This window comes from Mirounga leonina, unplaced genomic scaffold (assembly GCF_011800145.1).
Source record: "Mirounga leonina isolate KUSES-001 unplaced genomic scaffold, KU_Mleo_1.0 Mir_171, whole genome shotgun sequence".
Classification (NCBI taxonomy): Eukaryota; Metazoa; Chordata; class Mammalia; order Carnivora; family Phocidae; genus Mirounga; species Mirounga leonina.
This window is the reverse complement of record NW_023270436.1, coordinates 16,383,043-16,405,746: the sequence shown is the minus strand read 5'-3', so window position 1 is coordinate 16,405,746 and position 22,704 is coordinate 16,383,043.

Genomic DNA, 22,704 nt, shown 5'->3' with positions numbered 1-22,704 from the left:
TGGGGAACGTGGTGCCCATACACGAGGTCACTCAGCAACACAGCATTGAGTTCGAGAGAGAGAGTCAACCTGAAATTGTCAGGAGGCAATAATTAAGCACAACTACTTATTTGGGATCAAAGAGTTGCAATTTGGGGTACACAGATTCAGGTAGCAATCCAAATAGTGTCCCACTAGGAAGCAAAAACCAGGGTTTTGTTTTTTTTTTTAAGAGCATCTATATTTACAAAGTATTCTCATTGGTGGCGGCAGAAGACTAATCTTGGCTGAACATAATTGGTTGCTAAGGCTGTCTCCCAAAGCAAGTCTGTTACTGTAGGAAGCTGCAGATCCGTGCAGAGTCCTTGGGAGGATCTGTGGTTTAGCCCAGTTCAAAAATTATGGTTCCATCCAGTAAGGACGTGCATAAGGCCCACCTCCTTAATGGCCTCCCGGCTCCTTTTAAAACCCCTTGACATAAGTGATTTTATTCCACCTTTGACAAGTGGAATCTAGAGCTTTTGGTCCATGACTCTGGGCGTTTCCTGTAAATAGCAAAGGCACAGCTGGGAATGCTCGTTCGTAGGACTGGATCCACCCGACTAACAAAGTGGAAAGCAGGGCTATAAATGCTCCTTTTTCCTGCACCATGGTGCAGGAGAAGCCTGGTGCTCCTGACCAAATGTATAAACTACAGCTGAAAGAAGCACTGAGCACATTATCTCTATGTAGCATGGTTTAGAAATCTTACTAAGAGCCAGCAGTTCAGTTGTGGAAATCCTCACTTTATGCTGTGCTTTCTCGTAGTGATCACTTTTGTGTGCTATAGAGCTCTTAGGTATTTATTAAAAATTCATGTGGCCGACTCAGGCTTAGTTTATGGCTCCTCTGATTTGGATGCTGCCTAGTCATTTAAGTTCCAAGAAGTCTAGCCCCTATCAAGTAGGAACTGTGTAACTTGCCACTGGTTTGCAAGTGAACAGTGTTCCTGAGAGGTCCTGAAATAGAGGAATCCATGAGCTTGCTCCAGCCCCCCCAGAGTCCTGGGATTCTCACTAGATCCCAAGAAGACAGAGGAACGGGAACCAGTTAGGAGAGGAAACAAGGCTTGAGACCGGGAGGTGGGAAATCTGCCAAGCAGTGGGCTTTTGCCTTGTGAGGAATGAAAGACAGGAAGTGGGTGTCCAGAGGACAAAGAGATGGAGAGGGGGCAGCAAGGTGGCTGTGTGCCAGCATTCTGGCCTCAGGATTCTGAGTGCCAGTTCCTCTGCCTTGCCAAACACGCTTGCTCCAGGCAAGTTACCTAGCCACCTTCTACTGAGACCGTTCACTCAACCTGCCTGGACTTTCTGAGATGCGTAGCACTTGCACCTAACTTTTAGCCTGTGTGGTTGAAACTTTTCCACTGAAGACCGTGGATTTCCTCACTCTTCCAATTGGTGGTGTAGCTTGTTTGTTTGGGGTGTTTCTGCAGGTTTATAGTAGCTCATCCTGGGGCAGCTGGGCCCAGCTTTAACAGCAGCGTGGTAAAGCACCCCTGCAATGGGCCACTAGAGGAAGGAAAGACAGGAGGAGAAGAGTTCTGGTTTAGTTAATAGAGCAGCTAAAGAACTGGGACGTCTTAAAGATAGAAATGTACATTCCCCAAGGCTTTCAATACCAAGATGATCTCAATAGTGAGAGGTAGGAAAATGACTCACATGTCAGCAGTCAGCCTCACAAAGCCACATGTGGCCTGTGGTTAGTGATAAAGCCCCTCTGAGCCTTGGGAATAAAGGTGCCTTATTTAAAGAACCAAATGAATACTAGGCACTTCTCTGGTCTGTTGAGTTTTGATGTACTCCACACAATCTACCAGTCTTTGTGGAGTTAGAATGCAATTAAAATTACCAGATTTAAACAGGTAGACATGCTTTGATTATCGACATGACCACAGCTTCTGCAAATGCTTCCAGTTCATCACTGAGGAAATTGGTTCTCTTTCTACTGTTGAGGGGTGAAGGGAGGGCTGGCACTTGAATCCTAGTCTGGGTTTTCAAAATCAGAGTGGATTCTGTGTAGATAATAGGATCTTTACCATAAAACTAGGCCAGTCCAGGGTCTTGACATTTTCCTGTGTGCACTGAAGGACTTGGTACAAAGCAGGGATGATGGGTGAGCACGTGTAGCAGTTTTCCACATCTGCAAGTTCTGGGATGTCCGGGCAGGACCCAGCGGTGAGCCTCGCCCTGGTTAAGTTTAAGGAGTGGCCTCCTTGAGCCATTCTCTATGAGGTCAGTTTAGGCCTTAATTTTTTGCAGCCTGGACTGAGCAGAATGCTCCCAACAGAAAGGTGATGTGTCCTCAGCACAGAACACGGAGGCGCTTACAAGAGGCCACTTACTTATTCTTTGCAGTAACTCAGTTGGGATAGGTTCTGCCTAATACGTCCTTAACATTTTGGCCGCCTAAGGCCAAGGCTATCAACCTCTAACTGGATTCTGCAAACAGACCAATGGTGATGTTTTTGTTTTGTATTTTTTTTTTCCATAATAAACGCTACCTATGCCCTCTTTTACTTCGTGTACTTTAGAGTCCTGCTACTTGTTTTGAGGGAAAAGTTAACCACTCCATCAGTCATTGTGGGCTTGTATTAGTTCCCAAATCTGTAGGCTTTTCTTGAACAGCCTTGGAACAAAAGATTCAGTGGGCCAAACTCCTAGTCTGTTTTAAAATAAAGAGCAGTGTCATTCTGAGCCACTTGGCTGAAGTCAGTCCACGAGATAGAAGAGGGACAGGAGTCAGTAGAAAGTAAGAGCGGGGGCACCCGGGTGGCTCCATCGTTGAGTGTCTGCCTATGGCTCAGGTCATGATCCTGGGGTCCTGGGATCGAGGCCCACATTGGGCTCCCTGCTCAGCGGGGAGCCTGCTTCTCCCTCTCCCACTCCCCCTGCTTGTGTTCCCTCTCTTGCTGTATCTCTGTCAAATAAATAAAATCTTTAAAAAGAAAGTAAGAGTAGATTCAGCAAAGCATTTGGAAAATTATTCTCAGGGACAAGATGGGGCAGTCAGGGCTGAGGTATCATTGACAAAGTAGATTAATAACTTGTTAAACGACCCTGTTCCAAATAAGCAAAGGAATGGCCCAGCAGTAACTGAGAGGAGCAGCCCTGGCCTTTGTCTTCAACCCCACCCAATATTTCCCTTGACAGTGTGGCTGAGGACATGACTGCCAGGCTTAGCAAATTGGAGGAGGACCTGAAGCGAGGAGAAAACACAACCATGATCCAAAGAGAGCTCAGAGGGCTAGGATGCATAGTTAAATCCAACACGGGGAACTTTGATGGGGAGAGCCTTGGCAAATGATAGCCACACACCAGTCATCAGGACCACCTCACAAGAGTCCTCTGAGGTGAGGGCCATTACTGTCACCAGTTTTACAGAGGAACTCACCAGGCCTCCAAGATCACCAACTGGTAGCTGTAAACACTGGCCTGTGACCTTAACCCCTGCACTTCCTCTCCAACTCAGAATTACAGATAGTCCCCACCCTCCGAAAATACAGCTGAGTCATTAGACACTCTTGTGATGGCTGACTGGCTGACTAGCCCCAAACATTTTAAATCTAACCACTGCCCAAAGCAAGTAATGATTATTGCAACCACCTCTGCCCTGGTCTTCCCAAATCCAGTGCATAGTCCATGTTTGTGGGCCAAAATAGTAATCACCTCATATTTTTACCTTATGATAGAGGCAAGGCAGATTTTTTTTTACCCATTTTATATACCAGAAAAAGAAGTTTTAAGGTCAGTTTGCCTCAGATCTTCCTGCCTCCTTGCCCAGCTTATCAGAAGGTAATCACACCCAGGTGTTGTAGATGTGACTTGTGTGGCTTAAACAAAAGGGGGAGAGGGGTGTCTATAAACCAGAGGACTGTGCAAACAGCCTCCTGCTGGAGGTGAGGGACCACCAACCCTATTAGGCAGGGAAGAGTTGGAGTTTGGGCTGCCTGGGCCATTCTGACTCAGCTGCTGTCCAGAGGCATATGCAGAGACCTTCCTCCCAGGAATGTTGTGGCAGTGTGGACTACTACTGACTAATAAGAGTATGGTCTTGTACACAGGAGTCCCTAGGAAGGAGGGGCCAGGACCAAACAAAAAAGTTTCTTTGAGGAATCTGAAGCAACCAGATTTTAATGTTAAAATTATGAATCCCCCATTGCTGTCTTGAAAACAACTGTCAGTTGCTGTTCTGATCTCCAGCAATGATGGGCTATAATTCAAACCAATCCTCCTGCTAAAAATAACTTTAAAATATAAAGTGTCTTTTACAAAGCAGTGAAGAAGTTTCTACTTCTGCTACTGGTGGAAGAGCTTCTATTCATCCAACCCTCCCACAAATGACAACTATAAATTCTCAACAAAATGAAGAAAACAACTACCTTAAGGCAGTGAAGAGCAACCAAACTCGAGAGAAACTGGACAGGAGTTGACAGTTGGAAGGAAATGTCACTGAGTGAGTTCCCATTTTTATGGCTTTTTGCCTGAGGACAGGCCCCAGTTGCCACCATATGGGGTAGTTAAAACTTGGATTGAAACCTGCAATCTCAGCTTCAATAACCAAAGGAAACGGTTTAGAATGACCCCAGCACCTTAAAAATCCAGAGAGGAGATTAAAAATCCCAGAAATGAGAGAGAGAGCACCCCATGTTCTGTGTATAAACTCTGCCTAAATCTTTAATCTCTGAATATGCACTTAAGAGAGCAGACTCCAAGCAGCCAGCTAAAACAACTAAAAAGAAATATCAACTGCCCACCACAGGGTAATCAAAGTTTTAAAGTCTGAATTTAGCCAAGTTAAGTGCCTGTTTCAAAAATATTCTTCAGCAGAATCTCTAAAATGTATTATTCACAATATCTAGGATATAATTCAAAATTATTACACATAATGAAAAACAGGAAAATGTGGTCCATACCAAAGAGAAAAGGTAATTAATGGAAACTGACTTGGAGAAGACCCAGATGTTAAAATTAACATCCAAGATTTTTAAATCAACTATTATAATGATGCCAAAGAATATAAGGGAAAATAAGCTTATAATGAATACACACATAGGAATTGTCAGCAGAGCAAAAGTAATGGACCAAATAAAATTCTAAAACTGAAGAATATAATACCTGAAGTAAATTCAATAAGTGGGATTAACAGCACATTGAAGGTGACATGTTAAAGGATCATTACGCTTGAAAAAAAGCAGGGGCTGGGAAACATTTTCTGCAAAGGATCATAGTACTAGTGGCTTTGAGGGCCAAAAGTCCATTACAACTACTCATTTCTGCCACTGCAGTGTGAAAGCAACTATAGTAAATGAATAGGAATAAACAAATTTGACCTGGACTGATCCAGTTTCTTAACTCTGAAAAAGAGCAATAGACGTCCAATTTAAAGAACAGAGAGGAAAAACACCTATTCCTCTGAAGCTGTTCCAAAAAAATAGAAATGGACGGAAAACTTCCAAACTCTATGAGGCCAGCATTACCTTGATCCCAAAACCAGATAAGAACCCCCACCAAAAAGGAGAATTACAGACCAATATTCCTGATGAACATGGATGCAGAAATTCTCACCAAAATACTAACCAATAGGATCCAACAGTACATTAAAAGGATTATTCACCACAACCAAGTGGGATTTATCCCTGGGCTGCAAGGTTGGTTCAACATCCGCAAATCAATGTAATACATTAACAAAAGAAAGAACAAGAACCATATGAGCCTCTTAATAGATGCAGAAAAAGCATTTAACAAAGTACAGCATCCTTTCTTGATTAAAACTCTTTGCAGTATAGGGATAGAGGGTAAATACCTCAATATCATAAAAGCCATCTATGAAAAATGCACAGTGAATATCATTCTCAATGGGGAAAAACTGAGAGCTTTTCCCCTAAGGTCAGGAACACAGCAGGGATGTCCACTCTCACCACTGCTATTCAACATAGTACTAGAAGTCCTAGCCTCAGCAATCAGACAACAACAAGAAAAGGCATCTGAATTGGCAAAGTAGCAGTCAAACTCTCACTCTTTCAGATGACATGATACTCTATGTGGAAAACCCAAAAGACTCCACACCAAAATTGCTAGAACTCATACAGGAATTCAGTAAAGTGCCAGGATATAAAATCAATGCACAGAATTCAGTTACATTTCTATACACCAACAATGAGACAGAGGAAAGAGAAATTAAGAAGTCGATCCCATTTACAATTGCACCCAAAACCATAAGATACCTAGGAATAAATCTAACCAAGGAAGCAAAGAATCTGTACTCAGAAAACTAAAGAATACTCATGAAAGAAATTGAGGAAGACACAAAGAAATGGGAAAAGGTTCCATGCTCATGGATTGGAAGAACAAATATTGTGAAAATGTCTATGCTGCCCAGAGCAATCTACATATTTAAGGCAATCCCTATCAAAATACCATCCACTTTTTTCAAAGAAATGGAACAAATAATCCTAAAATTTGTATGGAACCAGAAGAGACCCTGAATAGCCAGAAAAATGTTGAAAAAGAAAACCAAAGCTGCTGGCATCACAATTCCGGACTTCAGGCTCTATTACAAAGCTATAATCATCAAGACAGTATGGTACTGGCACAAAAATAGACACACAGACCAATGGAACAGAATAGAGAACCCAGAAATGGACCCTCAACTCTATGGTCAACTAATCTTTTGACAAAGCAGGAAAGAACGTTCAATGGGAAAAAGACAGTCTCTTCAACAAACGGTGTTGGAGAAGTTGGACAGCCACATTGCAGAAGAATGAAACTGGACCATTTCCTTACACCACACACACAAATAGACTCAGAATGGATGAAAGACCTAAATGTGAGACAGGAATCCATCAAAATCCTAGAGGAGAACACAGGCAGCAACCTCTTTGACCTCACTGCAGCAACTTCTTCCTAGAAACATTGCCAAAGGCAAGGGAAGCAAGGGCAAAAATGAACTTTTGGGACTTAATCAAGATAAAAAGCTTTTGCACGGCAAAGGAAACAGTCAACAAAACCAAAAGACAACTGACAGAATGGGAGAAGATATTTGCAAATGACATATCAGATAAAGGCCTAGTATCCAAAATCTATAAAGAACTTAACCAAACTCAACACCCAAAGAACAAATAATCCAGTCAAGAAATGGGCAGAAGACACGAGTAGACATTTCTCCAAAGAAGACATCCAAATGACCAACAGACACATGAAAAAGTGCTCAACATCACTTGGCATCAGGGAAATACAAATCAAAACCACAATGAGATATTACCTCACACCAGTCAGAATGGCTAAAATTAACCACTCAGGAGACAACAGATGTTGGCAAGGATCCCTCCTAACACTGTTGGTGGGAATGCAAGCTGGTGCACCACTCTGGAAAACAGTATGGAGTTTCCTCAAAAAGTTGAAAATAGAGCTAGCCTACGACCCAGCAGTTGCACTACTGGGTATTTACCCCAAGGATACAAATGTAGTGACCTGAAGGGGCACACGCACCCCGATGTTTATAGCAGCAATGTCCACAATAGCCAAACTATGGAAAGAGCCTAGATGTCCACTGACAGATGAATGGATAAAGAAGATGTGGTATATATATACAATGGATATTACGCAGCCATCCAAAAAAAAAAAACCCGAAATCTTGCCATTTGCAACGACGTGGATGGAACTAGAGGGTATTATGCTAAGCGAAATAAGTCAATCAGAGAAAGACAAATATCATATCTCACTGATACGAAGAATTTGAGACACAAGACAGAGGATCATAGGGGAAGGGAGGGAAAAATGAAACAAGATGAAACCAGAGAAGGAGACTAACCATTAGAGACTCTTAATCATAGAGAACAAACTGAGGGTTGCTGGAGTGGAGGGGGTGGGAGGGATGGGGTGGCTGGTTGATGGACACTGGGGAGGGTATGTACTATGGTGAGCTCTGTGAATTGTGTAAGACTGATGAATCATAGACTGTACCCCTGAAACAAATAATACATTATGTTAATAAAAAAAAATTTTTAATTAAAATAAAAAAATAAGACAGCAATGTGACAAAAAAACAAAAACAAAACAAAACAAAGAAAGCTGCACCCAAGGACTTCATTGTCAAATTGCTGGAAACTAAAAATAGAAAATCTTGAACAAAAATGACACGTTACATTAAAAAAACATTTCAATTATATGAAATACTGCAAGCTTCTCATCATAAGTCACAGTGACTAGAAGACAATAGGATAATCTCTTTAAACGTATGAAAATAAAACATGTCAACCCAGAATTCTATTACCAAGAGGAAATATTCTTTTTTTTTTTATAAAGATTTTATTTCTTTCTTTAACTGACAGAGAGACAGCAAGAGAGGGAACACAAGGAGGGGGAGTGGGAGAGGGAGAAGCGATGCGGGGCTCAATCCCAGGACCCTGGGATCATGGACCTGAGCTGAAGGCAGTCGCTTAACCGACTGAGCCACCCAGGCACCCCCAAGAGGAAATATTCTTGAAAATGCACGTGAAATATCGACATTTTCAGATAAAAGGAGGAGTCAGCAGCAGCAGACCTGCATTACAGGAATTACTAAAAGAAGTTCTTCAGGTCAAGGGAAATGAGACCAGATGGGAATTCAGATTTACAGGAATTAAGTCAGCCAGTCTAGTAATTTCACAATGGTCTCCAGTGATCCTTTCTCTCTGCTATTAATGTCCCCTATATAGTCCCCTCCCCCATCATCAGGACTGGTCTGTTTGACCACCAGAATATGAAACGATAGTGTAAGATTTCCGAAGTGAGGTCATTAAAGACACTAACATAGGCATAAATCTTCAAGACCTTGGATTAAGAATGAATTTTTGAGAAATAACACCTAAAACACACACAATCAAGGAAAATATAGGTAATTGGACTTCATCAATATTTAAAACATTTGTGCTTTATTTTTTTTTTTTTTTAAGATTTTATTTATTTGACAGAGAGAGACACAGTGAGAGAGGAAACACAAGCAGGGGGAGTGGGAAAGGGAGAAGCAGGCTTCCCACGGAGCAGGGAGCCCAATGCGGGCCTCGACCCCAGGACCCTGGGATCATGACCTGAGCCGAAGGTAGACGCTTAATAACTGAGCCACCCAGGCACCCCAGAACATTTGTGCCTTTTTTTTTTTAAAGATTTGTTTACTTGACAGAACACAGCGAGAGAGGGAACACAAGCAGGGGGAGTGGGTGAGGGAGAAGCAGGCCTCCCGCGGAGCAGGGAGCCAATGCGGGGCTTGATCCCAGGACCCTGAGATCATGACCTGAGCCAAAGGCAGATGCTTAACGACTGAGCCACCCAGGCACCCCAACATTCGTGCTTTAAAGACACAACCAATATTGTAAAAAGACAGCCCAAGGAATTGGAGAAATTATTGTAAATCACAGATAAAAGTTTAGTATCCAGAACATTTAAACAACCCTTACAACCTGGAGAACAACTCAACCATAAAAAAGAAAAATCCAGGGCGCCTGGGTGGCTCAGTTGGTTGGGCGACTGCCTTTGGCTCAGGTCATGATCCTGGAGTCCCTGGATCGAGTCCCGCATCGGGCTCCCTGCTTGGCAGGGGGTCTGCTTCTCCCTCTGACCCTCCTCCCTCTCATGCTCTCTCTCATTCTCTCTGTCTCAAATAAATAAAATCTTTAAAAAAAAAAAAGAATCCAAATACTTATGTAGGCAAAAGATTTGAATAGACATTTCTCCAAAGAAGATATATAAATGGCCAATAAGTTCATGAAAAGGTGCTCAACACCATTAATCATCAGGGAAATACAAATCAATCATGAGATACCACTTCACATCCACTAGGAAGACAATAAAAAAAATAAAAACAGACAATAACAACAGTTAGCAAGGATGTGGAGAACTGGAACTCTCATACATTGCTAGTGGGACTATAAAATGGTGCAGCTGTTTTGGAGAACAGTTTGGCAGCTCCACAAAAAGTAAAACATGGAGTTACCATATGATCTAGCAATTCCACTAGCGGATATATACACAAGAGAATTTAAAAAATATATAGCCACACAAAAACTTGTACACAAATGTTCACAGTAGCACTATTCATAATAGCCAAAAAAGGGAGATGACCCAAATGTTCAACTGACAAATGGATAAACAAAATGAGTATTCATACAATGGAATGTTATTTAGTAATAAAAAGGAATGAAGTGCTGACACAGAATACAACATGGATAAGCCTTGAAAACACTATGCTAAATAGAAGAAACCAGATACAAAAGGTCACATAAAATATTGTTTCATTTATATCAAATGTCAAAAATAGGCAAATCCATAGGGACAGAAAGGAGATTACTGGTTGCCAGGGGAAGAGTGAAATGGGAACAACAGTTAACAAGTGAAGGGTTTCCTTTTAGGGTGATGAAAATATTCTGGAATTAAACCACAATGGTGATTCCATAGCTTTGCGAATATACTAAAAATCCACTGAACTATTCACTTTAAAAGTGTGAATTTTAGGGATGCCTGGGTGGCTCAGTCAGTTAAGTGTCTGCCTTCAGCTCGGGTCATGATCCCAGGGTCCTGGGATCAAGTTCTGCAACAGGCTCCTTGCTCAGCGGGAAGCCTGCTTCTCCCTCTGCCTGCCATTCCCCTTGCTTGTATTCTCTCTCTCTGACAAATAAAATCTTTTTTTCTAAAAAGTGTGAATTTTACAGTATGAGAATTATATCTCAATTTATAAAAACACAAAACAAAAAAAACCTTTCACTTCCATCTTTCTCAGAACATTCACACTGGGAGAAGTCAGATGCCATGTCATGAGAGCACTCAAGCAGCTTTATGGAGAGGCCCATATGGCAAGTAACAGGTATCAATATGCTGTGATGTAAGAACTTAGAAGCAGATCTTCCAGCTTGAGGCACCCCTTCAAATGACTGCAGCCCTGGTCAGTATTTTGACTGTAATCTCATAAGAAACTACAAGCCAGAATCACCCAGCTAAGCCAATTCTGATTCCTGCCTCACAGAATCTGTGGAATAAGTGTTTATTATTGTTTAAAGATATGAGGTAACTTGCTATGCAGCAATAGATAACTAATACAATTGTCAATGGATTAAATATAGAAGACTTTTCTCTAAATTTCATTAATATACCTATAACTGAGTGGAAAACTCAACATTGTATAGTGGGGTTTCTGATATATGAAGATCTAATACCTGTAACAACTACTACATAAAATATAGGTGATGGGTAAATGGACCTCTATGGTTGCAATATTTATATATCTTTGAGAACTGGTAAAATATTAATAACTCTAGGTAGGTTGTGAAAAGTTAAGCATGTATATTGTAATCCCTAAAGCAAATACTTAAAAAATAATAAAATGCAAAAGGTATAACTAAAAAGTCAATAAGAGGAATTAAAATGGAATACTAAAAATGATTTGATTAAAAGAAATCAGGGAAAGAAACAAAATACAGATGGACAAATTGGAAACAAATAGCAAAACAACCAACCTAAATCCAACCATATCGATAATTACATTAAATATTAATGGACTAAAAAAATAATAATGGACTGATAACCCATGTCTGACAAAAGCAATAAAAAGAAGATTAACCCTCCCACCTTAAACAACTAAAACATATAAAATATATGAAGCAACAGGTCTCAGACAGACAACAGGCAGCACAGGACAGTGATCTTTGAGAGAAGGAAAACTAATGAAGTAAGCCCCACAACTGCCCCAAGTTACAACGTGTAGAGCGTTTCCAAACCATGGATCAGAGAGAACATATCAAAACGGAACCCAGAATTCCCTTGGAGTGCCTAGAATTGTGGGATAGAGTAAAAGAAGAGAATTTCAGAGAGAAAGAGATCACTGAAGATCTGCTAATGTTCACCTTTGACTTTAGTACATATGTATGAGAAACTATCAAGGCCAAAGAACTGGCAGAAAGGAGCAGGCAGAACAATCCACAGAGCTCACACATAGCCAGGAATATTTCATACTCTCAACACCAGAGTAAAAAGACCTACACATGACGCATCAATTAGAGTTCTCAGAAAGGTATTGCCTCAGTAGTAGGGGCAAATTAGCCATAGATGAAAGGACATGCTGGATCCATCTAATAGGGTATAAAAGTAATCCTTGAAAAGATCCCAGCTATTTCCAAGTAAGTGTCACAGGACAAAGCTCAAGAATATTTAAAGGAATACAAATGATACAAAACATCAAACAGTGTAAAATACACAGTGTCCGGAATCCAATAAAAATTACCAGGCATGTGAAGGAGCAGGAAAATATGACCCATAAAGGAGAGAAAAATCCATCAATAGGAACAGACCCAAGAATTATTTAGATGACAGAATTAGTAGATAAGAATATTTAAAAAGTGGTTATATTCTATATATCCAAAAAAGTAAAGGAAACCATGAACAAGTTGAGAGAAAAAACGGAAGATATAAAGAAGACCTAAGCCAAAATTACAAAAATGAAAACTACGGTGTCTGAGATACAAAATACACTGGTTGTGATGAACAGCACACTGGACATTGCAGAAGAAAAAATTAGTGACCTTGAATACAGCAATAGAAACTATCAACAACAACAAAAAAAAACGGGAAAAAAGACTGGGGAAAAACAGCATCAGTGAATTATAAGACAACATTAAGTAGCTTAATGTGTGTAGTTAGACTGTCAGGAGAAAGATAGAAAACAGAAAAAGATGGTAAAAATAAATAATGGCCAGGGGCGCCTGGGTGGCTCAGTTGTTAAGCATCTGCCTTCAGCTCAGGTTATGATCCCAGGGTCCTGGGATCAAGCCCCGCATCAGGCTCCCTGCTCTGCGGGAAGCCTGCTTCTCCCTCTCCCACTCCCCCTGCTTGTGTTCCCTCTCTTGCTGTGTCTCTCTCTGTCAAATAAATAAAATCTTCAAAAAATAAATAAATAAAGGCCAAATTATTCTCAGGTTTTTTTTTTAAATTATAAACCCCAAAATCCAAGAAGTTCAATTAACCCCAAGTAGAATAAACATGAAGAAAACCATACCAATGTGTTCATAATCAAATTGCTGAAAATAAATAAAATAATTATAAGTAGGGGCACCTGGGTAGCTCAGTCAGTTAAGTGTCCAACTCTTGATTTATGCTCAGGTCATGATCTCAGGGTCATGAGATTGGGCCCCATGTCGGGATACACAGTGCAGTCTGCTTGAGATTCTCTGTCTCTCCCTCTCCCTCTGCTCCTCTCCCTTGCTCCAGCATGCTCTCTAAAATAAATATTTTTTAAAAATATAAGTAGCCATGTGGGGGTCAAGAGGGTGGGGAGGGAAATACAGAACAAAGGTGAGAATAACAGCAAAGTTCTCACTAGAAACAATTCAAGCCAGGAGACGGGAACAACATCTTTAAAGTACGAAAGAAAATAAGTCCCCAACCAGAATTCCAAGGAAATCCAAATTTTCTCACAATTTTAAGAGAATGTCTTTCAAAAATGAAGATGAAACACACACAGAACTTACGGGAAGCAACAAAAGCAGTACTCAAGGGAAATTTATCACTGTAATTACCTACATTAAAAATGAAGAAAGATCTTGAGGTGCCTGGGTAGCTCAGTCGGTTAAGCATACGACTCTTGATCTCAGCTCAGGTCTTGATCTCAAGGTTGTGAGTTTGAGCCTTGTGTTGGGCTCCATGCTGGGCCTGGAGCTTACTTAAAAAAAAAAAAATGAACGATCTCAAATCAATAACAACTTACACCTTAAGGAACTAGAAAAAGAAGAGCAAGCTAAACACAAAGGTAGCTTAATGAATAAAATAATAAAAATTAGAGAGGAGACAAAGTAGAAAATGGAAAAACAGAAAATCAATAAAACCAAAAGTTGGTTCTTTGAAAAGATGAGCAAGTGACAAAACCTTAGACTGACAAAGAGACAAATAATTAAATTGAAAATGAAAGTAAAGACATTCAATAATGACCTTACAGAAATAAAAAAGATTACAAGTGAATACTATGAAGAACTCTATGCCAACAAACTATATAGTCTGGAAAAAAAATGGACAAATTCCTTAAAATACACATACTACTTAAAACTGGCTCAAGAAATAGAAAATCTCAACAGACCTCTAACAAGTAAGGAGATTAAATAAGTAATGATAAAGCTCCCAACAAACAAAAGGTCTGGACCAGTTGGCTTCCCCAGTGAATTCTACTAAACAAAGAATTAACACCAATCCTCAAATTTTTCCAGAAATTGAAAAGAAGGGAACACTTCCTATCTCATTCTATGAGGCCAGCATCACTCTGATACCAAAGCCAGTTAAAGACATCACAAGAAAAGAAATTTGCAGACCGATATTCTTTATGAATATAGATGCAAAAATTCTCAACAAAATATTAACAAATCAAACCCAACAGCACATTAAAAGGCTTATTCACCATGACCAAATGGGACTCATACCAGGAATGCAAGAGTGGTTCAACATAAGAAAATAAATGTAATACATCACATTACCAGAATGAAAGGGGGGAAAACCCCCACATGATCATCTCCATTAGTGCAGAAAAGGCATTTGACAATCCAACACCCTTTCATGATAAAAACTCTCAGAAAACTAGAAATAGGGAGAACATTTCTCAACATGATAAATGGTACTTATGAAAATCCCACAGTTAACCTCATATGCAATGATCAAAGCTTGAAAGCTTTAGGATGAGGAGTGAGACAAGGATGCCCACTTTCAATGCTATTATTCAACTTTGTACTGGAAGTTCTAGCCAGACCTATGAGACAAGAAATAAAAGGTATCCAAATTAGAAAGGAACAGATAAAACTAGCTCTATTCAGATGACATGATCCTATATAAAGAAAATGTCAAACAATCCACAAGAAAGCTATTACAGCTAATAAATCAATTCAGCAAAGTTGCAGGGTGTAAGGTCAGCACCTAAAAATCAGTTGTATTGCTATACACCAGCAATGAACAATCTGCAAAGGAAATTAGGAAAACCCTTCCATTTACAATAGCATTAAAAAGAATAAAATAGTTATTTAACCAAAGAGATGAAAGATGTATACTGAAACTATAAGATATTGCTGAGAGAAATTAAAAACAGAAATAAGTAGACATCCCATGTTCATGGATAACAATACTTAATATTGTTCAGGCACCTCGGTGGCTCTTGATATGGGCTCCAGTCATGATCTCAGGGTTGTGAGATCGATCCCCATGTCAGGCTCTGTGCTGAGCATGGAGCCTGCTTAAGATTCTCTCTCTCTCTCTGCCCTTCCCCCAACCCCTGCTCACACTCTTAAAAAAAAAAAAGAATACTTAATATTGTTAAATGTTAACACTACCCAAAGCAATCTACAGATTCAATGCAGTCCCTCTCAAAATTTCAGTAGTCTTTGCAGAAATGGAAAAGCCAATCGTCAAATTCGTATGGAATTGCAAGGAGGCCCAAATAACCAAAACAATCTTGAAAAAAAGAAAGTTGGAGAAGTCACACTAACCAACTTTGAAAATTTACTACAAAGCTACAATAGTTATAACAGCATGACAATGGCATCAGGACAGACATATAGACCAATGGAATAGTGTAGAGAGTCCAAGAATAAAACCTCACACATATAGTACATTGATTTTCAACAAGGGTACCAAGACCATTCAATGGGGAAAGGACAGTCTTCAACAAATCATGCTGAGAAAACTTAAATATCCACATGCAAAAGAATGAAACCGGACCCTTGTCTTACACCATTTATAAAATTAGCTGAAAATGGATCAAAGTCCTAAACTTAAGAACTGAAACTATAAAACTCTTAGAAGAAAACACTGAAGAAAATCTTCATGACATTGGATTTGGCAGCAAATTCATGGATATGACACCAAAATCAGGCAAAAATAGAATGAAAAAAGATAGATGTCATCAAAATTAAGACTGCATCAAAGGATACTACCAAAAATTGAAGACAACCTACTGAATGGGAGAAAATATTTTCAAATCATGTATCTGATAAGAGGTTAATATCCAGAATATATGAAGAATTCCTCCACTCAATGACAAGCCAATCTAAAACCTTAGTAGAGGATTTGAACTGACATTTCTCCAAAGATGTACAAATAGCCAATAAACATATGAAATGATACTCAATCTCACTAGTCATTAGAGAAACCACACATCAAAACTATAATGAGATAACCACTTCACATCCCCTCATTAGGATGGCTATTTATTAAATCACACAGACACATAGAGAGAGAGAGAGAGAGAAAACAAGCGCTGGTGAGGATGTGGAGAAAATGGGGTGGAGCCCTCGTGCATCGCTGATGGGAGTGTAAAATGATAAAGCCACTTTTCCAAAGAACAGTTTGGAAGTTTCTCAGAAGGTTTAACAGAGAATTGCCATATGATCCAGCAACACCACTCCTAGGTATAAATCCAAAGAACTGAAGGCCTGGACTCAGATATTTGTACACCCATGTTCATAGTAGCATTATTCACAATAGTCAAAAGGTGAAAGCAACCCAAGTGTCCATCAAACTAAAATGCGGGTAACTAAAATGTGGTATATACATACAATGGAATATTATTTAGCTAGAAAAGGGAATGAAATTTTGATATATGCTATAACATCTATGGATAGAACTTGAAAACATTAGGCTAAAAGAAGCCAGCCAGACACAAAAGGAGAAATGGTGTATGAATCCTTTTATATGAGGTACCTAAAATTGGCAGACTCACTGAGACGGAATAGAGGTTAATCAGAGGCTGGAGAAAGGAGAGGAAGAGTTATTGTTTAATGACTACAGAGTTTTTGTTGGAGGTGATGAAAAAGTTTTGGGTATAGCTAGTGGTGATGGTTATACAACACTGTGAATGTATTTAATACCACCTAATTGTACACTTATGAATAATTATGATAGATTTTTTTTAAGATTTTTTTTAAATTTATTTGCGAGAGAGAGAATGAGAGACAGATAGCATGAGAGGGAAGAGGGTCAGAGGGAGAAGCAGACTCCCCGCTGAGCAGGGAGCCCGATGCGGGACTCGATCCCAGGACTCCAGGATCATGACCTGAGCCAAAGGCAGTCGCATAACCAACTGAGCCACCCAGGCACCCTATTATGATAGATTTTTAAAAAAGATTTTATTATTTGACAGAGAGCACAAGCAGTGGGGAGGGGAACGAAGGGAGAGGGAGAAGCAGACTCCCTGCTGAGCAGGGAGCCAGACCTGGGGCTCGATCCCAGGACCGAGATCATGACCTGAGCCGAAGTCTGATGCTTAACCAACTGAGCCACCTAGGTGCCCCTAATTATGATAAATATTATGTACATTTTACATATACAAATAAAACATTTTTTAAATTGAAAGTAAAATAAAGAGTTTTTCAGTTCAGGCATACAAAAGCAAAAGGAATTCATCATTATCAGACCAGTAATGCAAGAAATGTTAAAGGAATTTCTTCAGGCAGCACAATAATACCAGATGGAAATTGTATCTACACCAAAGAATGATGAGCACTAGAAATAGAAAATATGTGGATAAATATAAAAGACTCATATTTTCAGTGTCATTAAAAGATAATGGACTGGGGCGCCTGGGTGGCTCAGTCGTTAAGCGTCTGCCTTCGGCTCAGGTCATGATCCCAGGGTCCTGGGATCAAGTCCCACATCGGGCTCCCTGCTCTGCAAGAAGCCTGCTTCTCCCTCTCTCATTCCCCCTGCTTGTGTTCCTGCTCTCGCTATCTCTCTGTCAAATAAATAAATAAATAAATCTTTAAAAAAAAAAAAAGATAATGGACTGTTTGGAGCAAAAGAAGTAAGATATGTTGTGGGGTTCATAACATATAAAAGTAAAACATATGACAGCAATCACACAAAAGTTGGAAGGGAAATGGAAATATACTATTTTAACATTCTTATATGTTAGGTAGTATAATATTTGAACATAAACTGAGATAAGAAGGTATACTGTAAATCTTAGAATAACACTAAGAAAATAAGCCAATGAATGAGATAAAATGGAACCATAAAAATAATCTAAAATGAAGGAGGAAACAAAAAAGAGATGAGACATCTTTATGCATTCATCACTCGATGGACATATCAGCTCTTTCCTTAATTCGGCTATTGTTTATAATGCTGGTACAAACAGCAGGATGTATTTATCCCTTCAAATGAGTATTTTTGTATCCTTTGGGTAAATACCTGATAGGGCAATTGCTGGATCATAGGGTAGCTCTATTTTTAACTTCTTGAGGACTCTCCACACTATTTTGCAGAGTTGCTGCACCAGTTTGCATTCCCACCAACAGTGCAAAAGGGTCCCCTTTCTCCACATCCTCAACAATAGCTGTTGTTTTTTGTGTTGTTAATTTTAGCCATTCTGACAGGTGTGAGGTAGCATCTCATTGTAGTTTTGATTTGCATTTCCCTGATGATCAGTGATGTTGAGCATCTTTTCATGTTTCTGTTGGCCATCTGGATGTCTTCTTCGGAAAAATGTCTATTCGTGTCTTCTGCCCATTTCTTAACAGGATTATTTGTTTTTGGGTGTTGAGTTTGGTAAGTTCTTTATGGATTTTGGATAGTAACCTTTTATTGGACATGCCATTTGCAAATATCTTCTCCCACTCCACAGGCTGCCTTTAGTTTTGTTGATTGTTTTCTACACTCTATGGCAAAAGAGATGAACACAGGGGAAGGGGGAAAAAGAGAGGAGGGGGGAGGCAAACCCTAAGAAACTCTTAACTACAGAGAACAAACTGAGGGCTGATGGAGGGGAGATGGGTGGAGGGATGAGCTAAATGGGTGATGGTTATTAAAGAAGGCACTTTTAATGATGAGCACTGGGTGTTATATGTTAGTGATGAATCACTAAATTCTACTCCTGAGACCAATATTACACTACATGTTAACTAACTAGAATTTAAATAAAAACTTGAAAAAAAGTAAAAGAATGGAAAATATATATCATGCCAACACACATCATAAGAAAACTGGAGTAGCTATATTAAGATCAAAATAGTTTTCAGAACAAGGAGACTTACCAAGAATAAAGTAAATCATTCCATAATAATAAGGTGATTAATTTATCAGAAGCACATATTTCTAATTGTTTATGTAGCTAATAATACAATTTCAAAATACATGAAGCAAAAATTGATAGAAATAAAAGTAGTCGATGGGCGCCTGGGTGGCTCAGTTGGTTAAGCAACTGCCTCCGGCTCAGGTCATGATCCTGGAGTCCCGGGATCGAGTCCTGCATCGGGCTCCCTGCTCAGTGAGGAGCCTGCTTCTCCCTCTGACCCTCCCCCCTCTCATGTACTCTCTCTCATTCTCGCTCTCTCAAATAAATAAATAAATCTTTAAAAAAATAAATAAAAGTAGTCGAATCTGCAACTGTAGTTAAGATTTCAATAACCCTCTAATTCACAGAACAAGTAAATAGAAAATGAGTGAGGGGGCGCCTGGGTGGCTCAGTCAGTTAAGCGTCTGCCTTCACCTCAGCTCATGATTCTGGGTTCCTGGGATCAAGCCCCATGTCAGGGCTCCCTGCTCAACGGGGAGTCTGCTTCTCCCTGTCCCTCCCCCTGCTCGTTCTCTTTCACACGCCCTCTCTCAAATAAATAAATAAAATCTTTAAGACAAAAAGAGAATGAGAACATAGAAGATTTAAACAACACAATCAACCATTGTGACCTAATTAACATTTATAGAACACTACACCCAACAATAGAATATATATTCCTCTCAAGTGCAGAAAGAACATTTACCAAGATAGACCATATTCTGAGCCATAAGTTAATAAATGAAAAAGTGAAATAATGCAAACGCTGTCCTCTACCACAACAAAATTAAGTTAAAAATCATTAACAAAGATCTAAAAAATTCTCAAATATTTGGAAACTTAAATAGCTCACTTCTAAATAACCCATGGATCAAAAGGGGTTATTATGATGGGGGCAATCACAGGAAAATTTAGGGGGAAAAAAACATTTAGAATGGAAAGAAAATGAAAACACTACATGCCAAACTTGTGGGATACTGCCAAAGCAGTGCTTAGAGGGAATTTATGGCATTAAATGTTCATATTTGAAATGAAGAAAAGTCTCCAATACATTACCTAAGCTTCTACCTTAATAAACTAGAATGGGAAAACCAAATTAAACCTAAAGTAAGCACAAGAGGAAATAATAAAGATAAAAGAAATATCAGAAAATACAGAAAAGTAATAGAGAAAAATCAATTAAGCCAAAAGTTGATACTTTGAGAAGATCAATAAAAGTCACAAACATTTAACCAAACCAATGGGGGGGGGTCACAAATTACCAACATCAGGAATAAGAGTGGGAACATCCCCACAGAGTCTATAGCTATGAAAAGGATATTAATAAAGTATTATGAACTTTATGCCAATAAATTTGAGAATTTAATTGAAATGGAAAAATTTCTTGAAAGATGACAAACTACCAGAACTCAATGAAGAAGTAACAGATAACATGAATAGCCCTGAATCTACTAAATTGAATTTATAGTTCAAAACCTTTCCACAAACAAAACTCCAGTCCTGATGTCTTCAATAGTGAGTTTTACCAAACATTTCAGAAAGAAATATTACTAATTCTCCAAAATTCTTCCAGAAAATTGAAGAGAAGGAAACACTTCCTCTATGGGGGCAGCATTATCCTAGATATCTAAACCAGAAAGACAGTGCAAGAAAACTCCAGACCAGTATCCCTCATGAACCCAGAGATAAAAATTCTCAACAAAATTTTAGCAAATTGAATCCAACAATATATAAAAAGGATAATATATAATGACCAAGACAGGTTTATTCCATGAATGCAAGTTTGGCTTAAGATTCAAAGATCAATCAATGTCATTCATATCAACAGACTAAAAAAGAAAAGGAAAAAAAAAAACAGATGCAGAAAAAGCATGTAACAAAATCCAGTATCCATTCATCATAAAAACTTTCAGGAAACTAGCAATAGAAAGGAACTTCCTCAATTGGATAAAAGGCACCTAAAAAAATAAAACAAACATCATACTTAAATTGAAAGAAATCAGCAGAAAATAGAAGTGTGAGGAAAAAAAGCCAATTCAGAAATCCCTCTTTTGGGGTGTCAGTTATAAACTTTGCTCAAGATTCCTCCAAGCACTGCTTTAATCAACTGTATAACTGACATAACATTTTTTTATCCTGCATACGCTTGTCCTAATAATTATCCTTAAAATCTTTGGGATATGAAAATACGCTTCTAAAGATTTTATTCTTATTTAGAGAGACTGCATGCATGCGGGTGGGGGGACAGGCAGAGGGAGAGAGAGACTCTCAAGGAGATTCCACACTGAGTGCAGAGCCTGAGATCATGACCTGAACCAAAATCAAGAGTCGGACACTTAGAGCTGAGCCACCCAGGTGCCCCAAAATAAGCTTCTAAATTCTAAAACAACAGAATTTAGTGGATGGGCTGAACTATGGAGACTGAATTGCTAAACCCAAAGAGGGCTGAGGAAATTACCCAGAAGGCAGCACACAGAGACAGACATGAAAAAGAGGTTACAAAACATACACAATTGGAGGAGGAGGTCTGCACTGCATCTACCAGAAATTCCAGGTAGGAATATTCCAGTGCCTGCCACCAAGGTTTGTTCTGAGAATGAGAACAATCATCAAAACTAACACGTACAGTGTTTACTATGTGCCAGCGATGTTCTGCACAGTAATCCCTGTGGTTAATAGACGATCTGGCAAAAATATCCTCAAAAAAGGAGATTTAAAGCAAATACCATGAAGCTATTAAAAAGCACAAGGCAGACCTTCAAGTACTAAGATCTGGTGATCTTCAAGGTACATCATTAACTGGAAAAAGCAAGATGCCGAACAGCGTGGGCCTGCTCACACGAAGGCCAAGTGGACGGATCTCATCATCCACACACACATGTCCCTGAGAAGTTATAAGGATGGGTAACAGCCGCTGCTCTGTGGGGAAGTGGGATGGGAAGGAGTTTGAGTTTTTAAACTTGTACCTATATTAAGGAATAAAAAAATACTTCACTGAAAGAAAATTTTGCCAGGCAGCGGGAATTGTCAGAGCATGGCCTGGAGGCAGGAAAGAAACAACGGGTCACCGAGTGTACACTAGGGTGGTGTTCATGTCCCCAGGAAAGTCCTGCCATTAACCACAGACTCAGGCCACAGGCCAGGCTCTTGGCTGGACTAGGCTGCACATGCCGTCCCCATCACAAACACCCTCCTCTTGGGGCGAAGAAACCTCAGTCCAGTCCCACTCCCCAGGGTGAAAAAGAGCAAGACAGACCCACCTCTTCCTCTTTCCCACGGAAGGGAATTAAGATCATAAAATGGTTGTCACTTGTCATCATTCTTTAAGCAGATGATACATGATGCAGTAATAATCTACAGGGACAAAAACCCAGGGATGCACCCACAAATGTGTGAGGTGAAGGGCAGAGAAGCAAGCAGAAATGCATGGTTATTTCTTCTTCCTGGGAGAAGTCAGTATCCTGACCCATTTCTGAAGATGAGAAACTGGAAATACAGACCTAAATATATTATTTAAAGCTAAAGATAGCAACTAGGAAAACGAAAAATGTCAATTTTCCAAATTACCCAGGGAAAGACATTGCAGCAAAAGACGAAAAGCAAAGAAAACAACAAGGAAGCATAAAAAAGGCGATA